Genomic DNA, 15,478 nt, shown 5'->3' on the forward strand with positions numbered 1-15,478 from the left:
CTGTCGGAGAGATAACATGAGAAGGATCTAATCAATACCATCGTAACATAGACACATGAAAAATATTGTGAATTTTGTCAAGTTTTGGTGGTATGGTTAATCGGTATGCAGTAGGCCCAATTCTTTCAATGATTTCATATGGCCCGATAAATCATGGACTCAATTTTCCTTTACAGCCAAACTGAAGAACTTTTCTTCAAGGTGAAATTTTCAGAAATATCTTGTCACCAACTTGAATTTCTATTTCTTTTCTTCTAAGATCCACATAGGATTTCTGACGATCAGAAGCTCCTTTCAGACTATCTCAGATAATTTTCACTTTTTCTTTGGTTTCACGCATCAAATCAACTTCATGTATCTTTTTCTCACTGAGCTCGGTCCAATACAATAGAGTTCTACATTACAACCACACAGAGCTTTGTACGGTGCCATCTTAATGCTCGATTGATAACTGTTATTATATACGAATTTGACTAGTGACAAATACTTTTTCCAATTGCCTTCGAATTCCAAAATATAGCAATGAAGCATATCTTTAAGAATCTGAATTACACGCTCTGACTGCCCATCCGTCTGAGGATGAAATGTGGTACTGAAATGTAATTGCGTACCCAAAGCCTTTTGTAACTTGTCCCAGAATCGAGATGTGAACTGTGGATCTCTATCGAAAATAATGAAGACTGACACTCCATGTAATCTGACAATTTCTAAAACATACAACTCTGCTAATCTGTCCAGGGAGAAATCCATACGAACAGGAATAAAATGTGCAGACTTTGTTAAACAATCAACTATTACCCAAATAACATCTTTCTTTTTCGGAGATAGGAGTAATCCTGGCACAAAGTCCATTGTAACTCTTTCCCATTTCCATTCCAGTATCGTAATTGGCTGTAATAGCCCCAAAGGTACCTAATGTTCAGCTTTAACTTGCTGACATATCAAACATCTAGATATGAATTTAGAAATATCACGTTTCATTCCCGACCAACAGTACATCTTTTTCAAACCATTGTACATTTTGTTAGTCTCCAGATGAACATACATAGTACCATTATGAGCTTCATGTAAAATCTTTTGTACAAGTTCCGAATTTTTCAGTACACAAACTCTGCCCCGAAACAACAGACAACATCAGATCCAACCTGAAATTCTGAATCAGATGTTGACTCATATTGTACCCGTTTAGCTTGCAACTCACTAACACTTTTCTGAGCTTTATAGATTTGCTGCAGAAATATCGGTTTAGCTTTTAGCTCAAACAAGATTGAACCATCATCAGACAATGACAATCGTGTATTCATTACTTGTAAAGCAAACAGAGACTTTCTACTCAGAGCATCTACAACCACATTTGTTTTCCTGGATGATAATCAATAACCAGATCATAATCTTTCAAAATTCAAGCCACCTGCGCTATCTCAGATTCAAATTTTTTTGCGACATCAAATACTTTAGGCTTTTATGATCGTGAATATATGACACTTTTCATCGAACAAATAGTTGCCAATTTTAAATCATGTATCGGGTAATTCTTTTCATGTGGTTTTAGCTGTCTAGAAGCATAGACTATTACTTTACCTTTATGCATCATAACACAACATAAACCATTAAATGACGCATCACTGTAGATCACAATTCCTTACCCGATTCAGGCTGAACTAAAACTGGTGCTTCAATCAACAGGGCTTTTAATCGATCAAAACTTTGTTGACATTTATCGGTCCATTCAAATTTCACATCTTTCTGCAACAACCGTGTTATCGGTGAAGCTATCATCGAGAATCCTTTTACAATTCTCCAGTAATAACCTACCAATCTCAGAAAACTTTTGACTTCAACTCTAATTCCTTCAGCCGATACTATATGTCCAAGAAAACCAACTTTTCGAAACCAAAACTCACATTTTTTAAATTTAGCATACAGTAGAACAATTCTCAAATGATCAGCATGTTCATTTTCATCTCGGGAATATACCAGTATATCATCAATAAATACCACCACAAATCTATCCAAATATGGTTTGAAAATTCTATTCATCAAATCCATAAATACCGCAAGTGCATTTGTCAAGCCAAATGGCATCACAAGAAATTTATAATGCTCATACCTTGTTCTGAAGGTTGTTTTCGGCACATCCAAGTCTTTTACTCGTAACTGATGATAACTAAAATAGAGATCAATATTCAAAAATACTATAGCACCTTTCAATTAGTCAAACAAGTCATTAATACGAGGCAGTGGATACTTATTCTTGATCATGACTTTATTGGGCTGTCTATAATCAATGCACAATCTCAATGATCTGTCTTTTTTCTTAACAAATAGAACCGGTGCACCCCATGGTGAAAAATTAGGTCGAGCAGATACTCCATCAGTCAACTATTGCAACTGTGCTTTTAATTCTTTTAATTCTTTCGAAGCCATTCTGTAAGATGCTATAGATATCGGTGGTGTCCCTGGAACAAGATCTATAGAAAATTCCACTTCTCTAACAGGCAGTAATCTAGGTAACTCTTCCGGAAACACATCAAGATATTCACAAGTTACTGGCACTGATTTAATCTTCGATTCAAATACTTTAGTGTCCAATACATAAGCACGATAAGCATCATACCCTTTTCTGACATATTTTTGTGTTGATATGGCTGATATCACATTAGACAACCCATTCGACTTATCAGATTCAATACAGAACAATTCACCATTCTGACATATCAATAAAATATGCTCCTGTTTACAATTTACAACGAAATCATGCTAAGTCAACCAATCCATACCCATAATTACATCAAATTCATCAAACAGTAATAACATTAAATCAACCAGAAAACAGAAACCTCGTATCATTAAAGGATAATTCTTGCAAATTTTATCCACCATCACATATTAACCCAGCGGGTTCGATACTTTAACCACAAATTTAGTGAACTCAACATACAAATTTTTATTTAGTACTAAATTCGTGCAAATGTATGAATGTGTTGAACCAGTATCAATTAAAACAATTATATCAGTATCAAGAAGAGAAAAAGTACTAGTGATAACGTTGGGTGCAGAGCCATCATCACGTGCACAAATAGCATATGTTCTTGCTGGTGCTCGTTCCTCAGATTTGGCAGTTGAATCCTTTATTGTGCCTCAGCTTCCACTTATATTATCGGGGTTACGAGGTGGTCGACCTCTGGTAGCTGTATTGTTCGGCTTTGAAGTTTGAACAGTATCTCTTTCAACTTTCTCTGGAATATCTGAGATAGTGGTCATAGGAACCACATCTAAAACATGCTCCGCTTCGTAGGCGACACTCAACAAAATGCAGTTTATTACAATGCTTACATCTGGGTTTGGTATTTCTAACATTGCCTGCACTTGCTACAGATGTAGTTTGGGATTTTAGACTAGAGCGTTGAATACCTCTATCTCTCTCAGAGTACCCCGCGGAGGTAGTAGAACGATAAAAATTTTTCTTTGATTTTTTTGAGACCGATTGTTGTGACTTTCCCGTAAATCTTTTACTTGAAGTTCGGACTTCAATCTCAACTTTTCTTTTCTCTTTGCTAAGCTCTTCAGCTTTATAGGCCCGGTCAACCAGTACAACAAAATTTTTTAGTTTAAGAATCCTAACTAACAGTTTTATGTCTTTATTCAAACTTTCTTCAAACTGCATACACATTACGATTTCAGTCGGGGTACATTCTCTGGATTACTTACTTAGTCTGACAAATTCTCGTTCGTACTCAAATACCGTCATGTGGCCTTTTTTGAGTTCCAGAAATTCTTTCCGTTTCTGATCAAGAAATCTCTGACTGATATATTTCTTTTTAAACTTATTTTGGTAAAATTCCCAGATGACCTTCTCTTTCGATACAACAGAAATCAGTATATTCCACCACTAGTAAGCTAAGTCTTTTAACAATGATACGACACATTTCAGACATTCAGCTAGTGTACAAGACAATTCATCCAAAACCCTGATAGTGTTTTCTAACCAGAATTCAGTCCTTTCAAGATCATCTTCGGCTGTAGCTCTAAACTCTTCAATATTGTATTTACAAATTTTATCTACAAGAGGCTTACCAGTTCTAACAAGTTCTATACCTTGTGACATATCGGGAATCAATTGAGAAACATGAGGGGTGGAGGTTGTTGTACAGCTAGATTTGTTCTTACAAATTCTTTAAACCACTCATTCATCATTTGGAAAAAGGTTTCTTTAGCCTCTCCTCCTCGGCCCTCATATACGAACCTTCTACTACTAGATACTGCTCTTTAAACTGAAGTTTGAGCATTGCTCTCAGCATCTTCAGATTCATCTTAGTTGGACGACATTACTATATGAAAAACATATTTAAAATGGTCAGGAGATATCACACTATCACAGGTTATATAATGGCATGTATAGCTAGACTCGTACATGCTATGTTAGTCTGAGAATCGGCTAAACCTTAACTCTGATACCAATAAATGTAACACCCCTAACCCATATTCGTCGCCAAAACAGGGTTACAAAACATTACCGAAATAAATAGATCAAATATAGAGATTTCATATTATTTAACATTCATGTCAAATATCATTCATAAAGTCCCTTATGTGAGCCCTCGAGGCCCAAAATATACATTAGAAACAAGTCGGGGCTAAACTGGGTACTCAGAGAATTTTTTGCAAAACTTCAAAATTTTTCCTAGGTGCAAGGGACACACACCCGTGTGGCCAGGCCGTGTAAGAGACATGCCCGTGCCTCAAGCCGTGTGGGTATTCGAAATAGGGCATATGGCCGTGTTTCAGCCCGTGTTCATACCCGAATAACTCTTTGACTTGGGTCATACGGCCAAGCCACACGCTCCCGTGCCAAGCCGTGTGATCAATTTTGAGCATTCTGTTTTTAAATTTTTAAGATGCAGGGGACACACGGCCAAAACACATGCCTATGTATTAGGCCGTGTGTCATACACGGCTGAGACACACGCCCGTGTCTCTACCCGTGTGGACGAAATTGGGCTATTTCCAAGCCATATTTCTCACCCAAATTTGCCTTCCACCTACATAAACACTTAAACATATTCTCAAGCCATTACAATGCATCCAAATCAAGCCAATATCAAGTATCATATATGACATATTAATACATATGACCAAGTTTTCATTTTTATCAAGTTAACCTAATTCATATAAAATCATCTTTGTTCTAAATATGCTTTTTCATCCACTCATCAATTTCAAACACATATCAACCATGTCTAGACTCTTATATAATTTTTAAAACATATCTATCACAAGCTATTCCAAAGGCTAGTTACAACCAAAACACGTATATGTCATCAATGGCCCAATTCAAGCTATACATGCCATTATAACCAAAATTTAGTTCATTATATATATATCGAATTTAACTGAAGGATAGTGTGATGTAGCTCTGACCATCTTACAACTTTTACAAGCTTTCAAATACTATAAAAGAGAAGAAATAAATAGGGTAAGCATTTAATGCTTAGTAAGTTCGTATAACAGGAAAATTAACTTACCATTAATTTAAATTTAAGGTAAACATGCAAAATTCATCTAAAGAAATTTGGCAATTAGCCTAATCAGATATATCATCATCAAACATGTTAGTCATATACTTCATGTAAATATCAGGAAACAAGTATGAGATCATCATGTAACAACTTCCATGTATTTTTAGGTAGACACAGATAATATTTCATCTAGAACTTATCTTAACTTATATTGAAACTTGGCCCGTTGAACCATATGAAATATCGATGGACATATGGGTAGTACACACAAAGTGTACGAATTTGTAATTCGTCAATTCATATTCGGGAATGTTCATTAGAGCACATAATCAGGAAGCCCTCTCTCGAGCCATATAACAGGAAGCTCATGTGAGCCATGTAACAGGAAGCTTATCCGGGCTGTATAACGAAAAGCTCATAAGAGCCATATTTAGGAAGCTCATGTGAGCCAATAACGGGTAGCTCTGAAGAGCCATTAATCAGGAAGCTCCGGCTAGCCATATATCGAGAAGTTTAAGCAAGCCATATCGGGAAGCTCACAAAGAGCCATATATCGGGACGTTCATAAGTGTAATGGTCTAAATTCAGGGTTATCAAAACAGTAGTTTTGTAACCACAATTTCGATTTAAAGAGAAATTTATTTTAATATTTTTGCATGAATATTGATATGATAGGAAAATCATATGAAAATATCTATAGAAAAAAAATTACTAATTTAGTGGTTAGTTAAAAAAAAGAAATTATTGAAGAAAATTGGGTAAAAACAAGGTATCGAGACCTCGGTCTCATAAAACTAAGTTGAAAATATTTTTATAAATATTTATGAAGTGTTAGTAATATGGTATTAAAATTTCATTAGAAGGATTAAATTGAAAAAAGACTAAATTGAGTGAAAATGACTAAATTAAAAAAGGTGTAGAAGTTACTAGAAGGATTAAATAGCTCAATTGTTAAATGATGAGGGACATAAATTGCAAATATTTGGGCTGCATAAGCTGAGAAAAATCAGGAGAATTGGTGAAATAATTGCAAAATGGGAAAATAACAAAATTTACTAAAATAAAAATGGGACCAAATTAGAATATCTAGAATTCTCTTCATATTTTATTCATTATCATCAGCCAAAAACGTCCTAAGGGTTTATTCAAGCTGGTATTTCATAATTTTTGCACCAAGTGAGTTAATCCTTGCCTTTTTCTTGTAATTTTTGTGTTTCTAAGACTTTTACAACTACGTTGAGTGTTGTAAGTTTATGATGAAATAGCATGAAATTGAAGCTTTAATTTTTTATGAGATGATTTTTTTAGGTAATTTCAATAGAAATTAATTTGTAGGACCTAATTGTGAAAAAGTTTGGAATTAAACTCTAGTGCTAAAATTCCGATTTCCAAAGGTTATAAAGTAGTTTAAAGTGATAGAATAAAGTGTTAATTGAGAAAAATCAGCTCAATTGAGAGGTTAATTGAGCTCGGATGAAATTATCATTTATTGAAAGCTTCAGGGAAAAATGGTAATCAACATCTTGCACTAAAACTATTTTGGACAGCAGCAGTAGGCTAACTTTGAAAAATCACCATAAATTTTTGAAATCTAATTAGAGGATGAAAAAATTATGGAATTAAATCCTACTGAGTCTAGTTTGTCATAGAAGAAACGATGTAATCAATGGAATTGTAAATCATGAGATATAATAAATTTTGTGAGATAAGGTGAGAATGAATTCGGGTTCCCCTGTTCTGAATTTAGAAAATCATTAAAAATTGGATAAAATAATTAGGGGCTTAAATTTATATTTTTAAAATTCTTAATGAGTTTATTTTGAAGAGAAATAAATGGGAACATCATCCAAATCTTGTACTAGGAGAAAATAAAGTTTTAGTGAAGAAGGTTCGGAAATGTCAGACAGCAGAACAGGGATGACTTTAAAGAATTAAATGTACTTATTGGCTAAACCATAAATTCTGAAATTTTTACGGTAAGAAGATATTGAGTCTAGTTCAGAAAAATCAAACGGATCTTAATTTGGAGTTCTGTAGCTGAAGATATAAGTAATTTAGTGACTATGACTCAAGGAGACAGCTCTGAATAAACTATAAATAATAATGGAATTGTAGAGAATGTTACATATGAACATGAGATGTATTAAATTAATTATTAAATTTATTTATTTAAATCTAAAAAATTCAAATACGAAGCTAGATCAAGGAAAAGAAAAAGTTCAGGATTAGTAGATTTTTGTATACGAACAAGTATCGAGGTAAGTTCGTGTAACTTGAATTATATTCTTAAATGCTTGAAATGTATGTTATTGATGTGAATATGATTTAAATGTTCATTGTATGAAAATTTATGAAACATTGATATATTTGATAAAAAGGGAATAAATCCCGGTTGAATGAAAGGAAAATTCAATGGATCTTTAAAAAAGAATTGACGGTAAAAAGGATCTAGCCCGGACGGGTGATCCTATCCTGATATAGCCCTCCCGAAGATTATGTGTAAAATGGATTTAGCCCGGACAGGTAATCCGAATTAAGGTCTAAATTTAGCCTAGACTAGTAATTCAGACCCAAGCTCATTAAAGTTATTGTCATTGCAGGGGATTTAGCCTGGACTGGTAATCCCGACAATACTCTATAAGTTTATATTACAGGGGATTTAGTCTGGACTGGTAATCCCGTTGTAAAGATGAGGTTCGCGGGTGTTCGTTCTCTAAAATGGAAATGTGCGCATATGAATATGAATTGACAGACCCGAATTTGTACACTAAAGTGTACCCTAAAAATCCATCGAAATTTAGAGAAATTCAACGAGATAAATATGAAAAAATAACAAGGGAGTGGAAATCATGATATTGATGAGCTCATCAATCATGGTATATATTATTGATACATGGAAATTATTGGACTAACTTGAATGTTGAGTTTGTGCATGTTAGGGGAATAATGCATTGAATGGTTGTATGAATGTTTATTGCATTGTATTGAAAATATTAGGTAAGTATAATTCTTGTTACATGAGCTTACTAAGCACAAAATGCTTACCCTGTTTCCTTTTCCCCTTTTTTATAGTGTTAAGAGCTCAGAGGTCGGTTTCAGTCGGTGACGTATCACATTATCAACCTCAAGATTTCGGTATATAAAGAAACTTTATTTTGGAAATAAATGGCATGTATAAGCTAATAAAGTAAATGTTAATGTGAAATGAATGTAAGGTTAGCCATTGGTACGGCTAACAAATCTTGGTTTTGGTATGTGATGAGGTTATCTAATGGATATGTTTGAATCTATCTTGAAAATATGTTGAAATGGATTGGTTGGTTTGGATTGGTCTCGGTTTAAAATTGCAGGGAAGGTTAGATATTTATAAAGGGGTTATATTGAATTCATTAAAAAAAGCTTTAGGATTTAACGAAAAATTTCTTATGGTTTCGATTTAATCCCGGTTTGGTCCCAATGTATGTTTTTGGCTTCGGAGGCCCATCTAAGGGACGTCATGACATGTTTCGGTAAATTAATAGTATTTAACTCGTAATAACGGGAAATTCCAGTGACGAATACGGGTAGGGGGTATTACAATAAGAGTTGCAGTGTGTCCACAACACAGACAGGATCACAACCGATCGGGATGCTCCGAAGAGCTATTAACAGGAAGCTCGCAGGAACCATATAACGAGAAGCTCAAGAGGGCTAATCTAATAATGGGACACTCTTTCGAGCTGTGGTGTGTCCGCAACATATGCAAGACCATAACCAATTCGAGAACTCTGTATCCATCGAAATTTCATATATTCAAATGGAACTTAAAATTTATCGGGCTTTGTCGGATATGTAATTGATTTTGGATAAATAGAAATTTCACAATTTACATATATAACATTCAATTCAAACATATAAATATACACAATTTAGTTACACGAACTTACCTTGACAAGTGTTTGTTGATTTGTTGTCTACTAATCCGACACTTTCTCTTTTCCTCGATCTAATATCATATTTTATCTATCCGGATCTATACAAGTAAATTTAACTCAATTTAATAAAATTAATATTCAAATCAATTCATTTCTCATATTAGGCAAAATTACCATTTTGTCCCTATACTTTTAATTAATTCCAATTTCGTCTCTAGGCTCGAAAAATTAAATTCATGCAATTTAATCCTTATTCCAATCTTAGCCAATTTTTACAAGTCACAATAGCAGCCCATGTATTTCATAAAATTCAAAATTTTTCCTTGAATTTTACAACTTTTTAATTTAGTCCCTAAATCATAATTTCATCAAAATTCTATTTACAAAAGTTGTTTATCTATCAACAACCTTTCATTTTCTACAATAAAACTTCATAATTCAACTATATTCATCCATGGAAAAGCTCTAGTACTTTGATAACTTTGTAAATTAATCCCCGAGATAGCTAAATTAAGCTATTATAATATCAGAAACATGAAAATTACAAAAAACGAGACTTGAATACTCACCTAATTGAGCCAAATAAGCTTGCTTCCTTCAAGCTCTTCTAACTAGGGTTTTCATGTAAAATAATTTGGGAAAGATGATGAAAAAGATGATATTTTTTTATTTAATCATTTATCATCTTTTATTATTTCCACTTTCCAATTTAGTCCTTTTCTTTATTAGATTTTTCATGGATGAATCATCATACTTATCTACTAACTCCTCTTAATGGTCTGTTTGCCATATAAGGACCTCTAATTTTGAATTTCATGGCTAGTTGATGCTTATAGCTACTAGAACTCAACTTTTACACTTTATGCAATTTGGTCCTTTCTATTAAATCATGTAATCAGTAAAATTTCTTTAGGAATTTTTTTCATACGATATTCCTATCATAATGTAGATCATAAAATAATATTAAAATAATTTTTCTTCTAGACTCAAATTTGTGGTCCCAAAACCGCTGTTCCGATTTCACTAAAAATAGGTTGTTACATTCTATGCCTAGAAAATAATGCATCATACCAAGATCTGACATTTCAAACTCAACCATCATAGACTTCTTGAAATCATCAAACATAGAACTACAGTTTCTAGTGAAAATATGATCATCAACATATAAACTCACAATAAGTATTTTCTCTTCATCACCAGTTTTAATAAAAAGAGTAAACTCATAAGGACACTTGGTAAAACCAACTTTCAAGAAATAAGTTTCAATTCGACTATAACAGGCACGTGAGGCTTGTTTCAATCTATATAAAGCCTTTTTAATTTATAAACCTTATTTTCACTTCCATGTTTAACATAACCAGTAGGTTGTTCAATAAATATCTGCTCTTGGAGCTCACCATGTAAAAATGTCGACTTCACATCTAATTTGAAGATAGGCCAAGAGTACTAGGCTGCAAGCGAAATCACCAATCTAATTATATCATGCCTTGCAACAGAAGTAAAGACTTCTTTGTAATCTACCCCAAACTCTTGCTTATAACCTTTGGCCACCAATCGCGACTTATACTTGTCAACTTCTCCATTCTCCTTCAACTTTGTCTTGTAAACCCATTTGACACCAATTGTCTTGTGCCCTTTTGGAAGCTCAGCCAACTCTCATGTATCATTCCTTTCTATAGCTACAATCTCTCCATCTATTGCATTTCGCCATTTCAACTCCTTTACAACACTTTCAAATGTTGTTGGATCACAATACGCAAATAAGGCAAAGTGAATGATTGGATGTTCAGTCTGACCAATGCCAGTTATTTTAAAATCTCCCATCCAAGCTGGTCTCCATCGAATACGACTGGGACAAGGTTCAGTTACTTCTACTTAGGCGGTTGTTGGAACATCGTTTGGTGAACTCTCAAGCTCAAGTGTTGCTTGAGTCTGCTAATCTAAAGGTTGCTACCTTTCATATTCAATTTCAGTGGCAACAAAGGTTTGAGAAGGTTGCTGGTCATTCCAATTCCAAGTGTTCTCCTCATAAAAAATTACATCACTGCTAATTAAAAATTTCTCCATTAAAGGATTAAACAATTTATATGCTTTAGATGTTTCACTTACACCTAGAAAGACACATTTCTCTCCCTTGTCATTAAGCTTCTTTCTCTTTGCATCTAGAACATTTGCATAAGCTATGCAACCAAAAATTCTGAAGTGATCTACCGCTGGTCTCCTTCCATTCCAAGGATCTTCAGGTGTCATGTTTTAAACAAAAAAAGTTGGGCTTTTCTTCAAGACATGGATGCTTTAATTTACCACTTCTGGCCAAAATCATTTTGGGACCCTTCAACTAGCATATATGCTCCTCACCATATTAAGTATGGTTTTATTTTTCCTCTCCGATAGGCTATTTTTTGGGGGTTATATGCAGTGGTAAGCTCTTTCCGAATGCTATGGCTTACAAAAAAATGTTTCAAATTTCTTAGAGCAATATTCTCCACCTCGGTCAGTGCGAAGAGCTTGAATGGTTTTTTTAGTTTCATTCTCAACAAGTGACTTGAAGCTATTAAATGCACTAAATGCTTCTGATTTCTCCTAAAAGAAGTAAACCCACGTTTTTCAAGAATAATCATCAATGAAAGTAAGGAAATAATTTTTACCTCCATTAGATGATGGTTTTATTAGCCCACAAATATCTGAATAAACCAATTCCAACACACATTTTGCTCTCCAAGACTTTTCTTTGGGAAATTGTTCACGATGTTGTTTGCCAGCAACACAATCTTCTCACACCTGGGATGGAATGACTATCTGAGGAAGACCGCTGACTATCTCTTTCTGTCTAAGAGTTTTTAAACCCCCAAAATTAAGATGACCATAGCGAAAATGCCAAATCCATGCGTCGCCCTTCAGTTTAACCATCAAGCAAGGTTTAACACAATTAATCATCAATAGAAATAACCTGTATAGATTTTATATTTGAAATGAATTAATATGATTAAAGATTACACGAGCTTACTAAGCATTCATTGCTTAGTAATTTTGGTTCTATCAGTAATTTTGGTTGATTTGATTCTGGTTATAATGGCATGTATAAGTTAATTTGGTCAATGTTGGCTTTTTAATGTTCTGTTATATCTGGCTTGTGATGAACATGTTTTGATGTGCATATGAGAGGCTATATCATGTTAGATGTAAGTGTTTGGTATACTTGAATGATGATAATCTTATAGGTATGTTAATACTTAATACAAGTATGCATATATGTGAATTTGGTCAATTTGATAAGTTTGAATACTAGTGATGATCATATATGTATAAAACTTGGTTTTAGCTTAATTTGAATACTATATGATGTGAAATATCCATTTACTTGATCTATAGATTCCGACAATGCTCCGTAATTCTATTCCAGCGACAGATACGGGTTAGAGGTGTTACATTTATTGGTATCAGAGCTACGATTTAGTCGATTCTCGGACTGAATGTAGCATATGAGAAGTCTAGAAATACATGCCATTATATAACCAATGATAGTGTGATATCTCCCGACTCTGATGAGATTTGTTTTATTTATAGACAGAGATGCTTTCTAACCGAGCTAATTTTGATAATGTTGAAAGCGATACTCAAGTATTTGATTAAAATAGTTCTTATGATGAGTACAGACGGAACTCATAAAGGTATGAATAAATGTTATAATGATTATGTTGATGATAAATGGTATGTTATACGTGTGAATATATGATAATCAAATTTTAAGGCTTTACGACTTCCACCCCCTCACCTGTACTTTTTATATAATGGAATTCATAAGATTTATATTGATTAAGTTCACAAGTGTGAAACCGAAGAGTTCGGTGGCTGAATGATTTTTTCTAATGGTTATGGAAATCATTTAGATTACGCAATGTCGCTGTTAAAGAAGAATTTAATCTTGACTAATCAACTTATTCAGGTATAATATCTAAACAAAGGGTTAATCGAAACTTATTCTGAATTGATTTCTTTAGTGATTAGGATAATGTGGGATCATTGATGACTGTAGTAGTCAGTGGAATAGTGTTGAAGTTGCAAAGTTATCTAAATGCAGCTGTTATAGTCGGGTATTTTACAGTGATCTCTTCTTGGTATTTTATATATTTTTTTATTCTCAAAGGTATATGCAACCGTTTATTTTCAGATATGATTCTTATCATATAGAAAGGTCGGCTAATCATAACGTTAGATGAAAGTATTGTTAATCTGGTTGATTTATGATTGACATTGCTCTATCTTTCTTTGGTTTTCTAACCCATTATGTTCGATAGAAGACTTGATGATAATATTCATATGATGTTATTTTATTTCTTCTACTGGTTGATACTCTAAAATATATATTTGTAATTTATGTTGTCTCTATCACAACTAATTCCAGTGCGTATGAACGATATTCTCCGTCTGGGCTTTGTCTTGAGTATCATTGATATATTTATCATTTAATATGAGTTGTATTCTAGGAAATTCAGTATAGCTTTACATCTTGGATTTCATTATCTCGGTTTTCTTATCATTTTTATGATCTAATCTTATCTATCAAACACGGTTCATCTGTAAAAGATATTCATTGGCTGGAGGTAATTACATTTAATACTGCCATAAATCCTGATTCGATCATGGGAGCTCGATGATATGGATCTTAGATTATAGAAGTTGTATTACTGCACTGGTTGTTATTGGGACTATTTTCGGTTTTTCTCTTCTATTTTGGAGTGCACTATTTATGTTGAGGTATTGTTCTATTTATACGGTTGAAACGTTGATCCTATTATAGCACTATGGTTTTTAAATTATCTGATGGTTATGGTTTCGGTTAGTTCAAAGCTTCGATGTTAATAATTGAAATAGCTTTATTATACATAATCCCTTCCTAGTTTTCGTGACAAAGGTTGACATCAGTAATAGGGCAAACGGTAGAAGAATAAACTCAAACTTGTATGATAGTTTTCATTTCTTAGGTAATCCTGAATTATGTCAACAAGTCAATATCGAGGTGTTTCATTTGAATTAATGAAGTTTATGGTGATTTTTGATTGGTATTTCGAGGGAATTATGATATACGCTATATCTGGATTATCTTGACAACAAGAAGAAATAATATTCTCAAATGGAAATTATTCGATTGATAGATTAGCTCAGTTGTTTTAATCAGAATGGGTTATTCACTTGAAAAGTAAATTGAGTTATATGCATTTGAATCTATCTTCAGGTCTGGGAATAATTTTTTTGTATTCATGGATAAAATAGATGAACAATCAAAATGAGGGATTCATATTCTAGAAAACATGATACATAATTATTTCTATCAGGTCAGTTCTAATCGGGAAATGTTATTATGGGTTAAAATCATCTCGATTGTTAAAGTTATTGTACTTGTGTAAAATGATATTACTTAACTGTTTTTTGGAAAAGGAGAACAAATGTAAGTTGAAAGATTTCAGATGTTGACATGCTAGAAGCATTAGTTAGAGTTTGATAATTTGGTTTTCTTGGTTATGATTCATTAGATGATCACTTTGAATTTCTCGGTAATTGTACTGCTAATGATAAAGTTGTGACATGAGAATATCATGGTCGTTCAGTTACATTTGGTATAATATCAAATTCTGATGTGACTTCTGATACGAGTTCTGAATCGAAATAAGTTATGATGTACTTATCTGTGGTTTATTATTAAAAAGTTGATAGAAAGGCTCGACTTGATGGCTTGTATCAAGTAACAAATTTCGAGGACGAAATTTTTTTAAGTGGGGAGAGTTGTAACATCCCGATTTTCAGTGGTGTCAAAAATAGTAGTTCAATGCCACTAAATCCAGCAAGTAAGTTCGTAAATATTATTATTTAATATTTACAAATAAAATATGGTTCTAAAAAGGTTTTTGAATTGATAATTTGTGTTTTATAATAATAATTTAGGTCAAGTGGTTTTAGAAAATGAGATATTGAGACCTCGTTTCTATAAACCAACCTGTAAATATTTTTATAAATATTTAGGAAGTGTCATTAAGGTAGTATTAA

Source organism: Gossypium raimondii, chromosome 12 (assembly GCF_025698545.1).
Source record: "Gossypium raimondii isolate GPD5lz chromosome 12, ASM2569854v1, whole genome shotgun sequence".
Taxonomy (NCBI): domain Eukaryota; kingdom Viridiplantae; phylum Streptophyta; class Magnoliopsida; order Malvales; family Malvaceae; genus Gossypium; species Gossypium raimondii.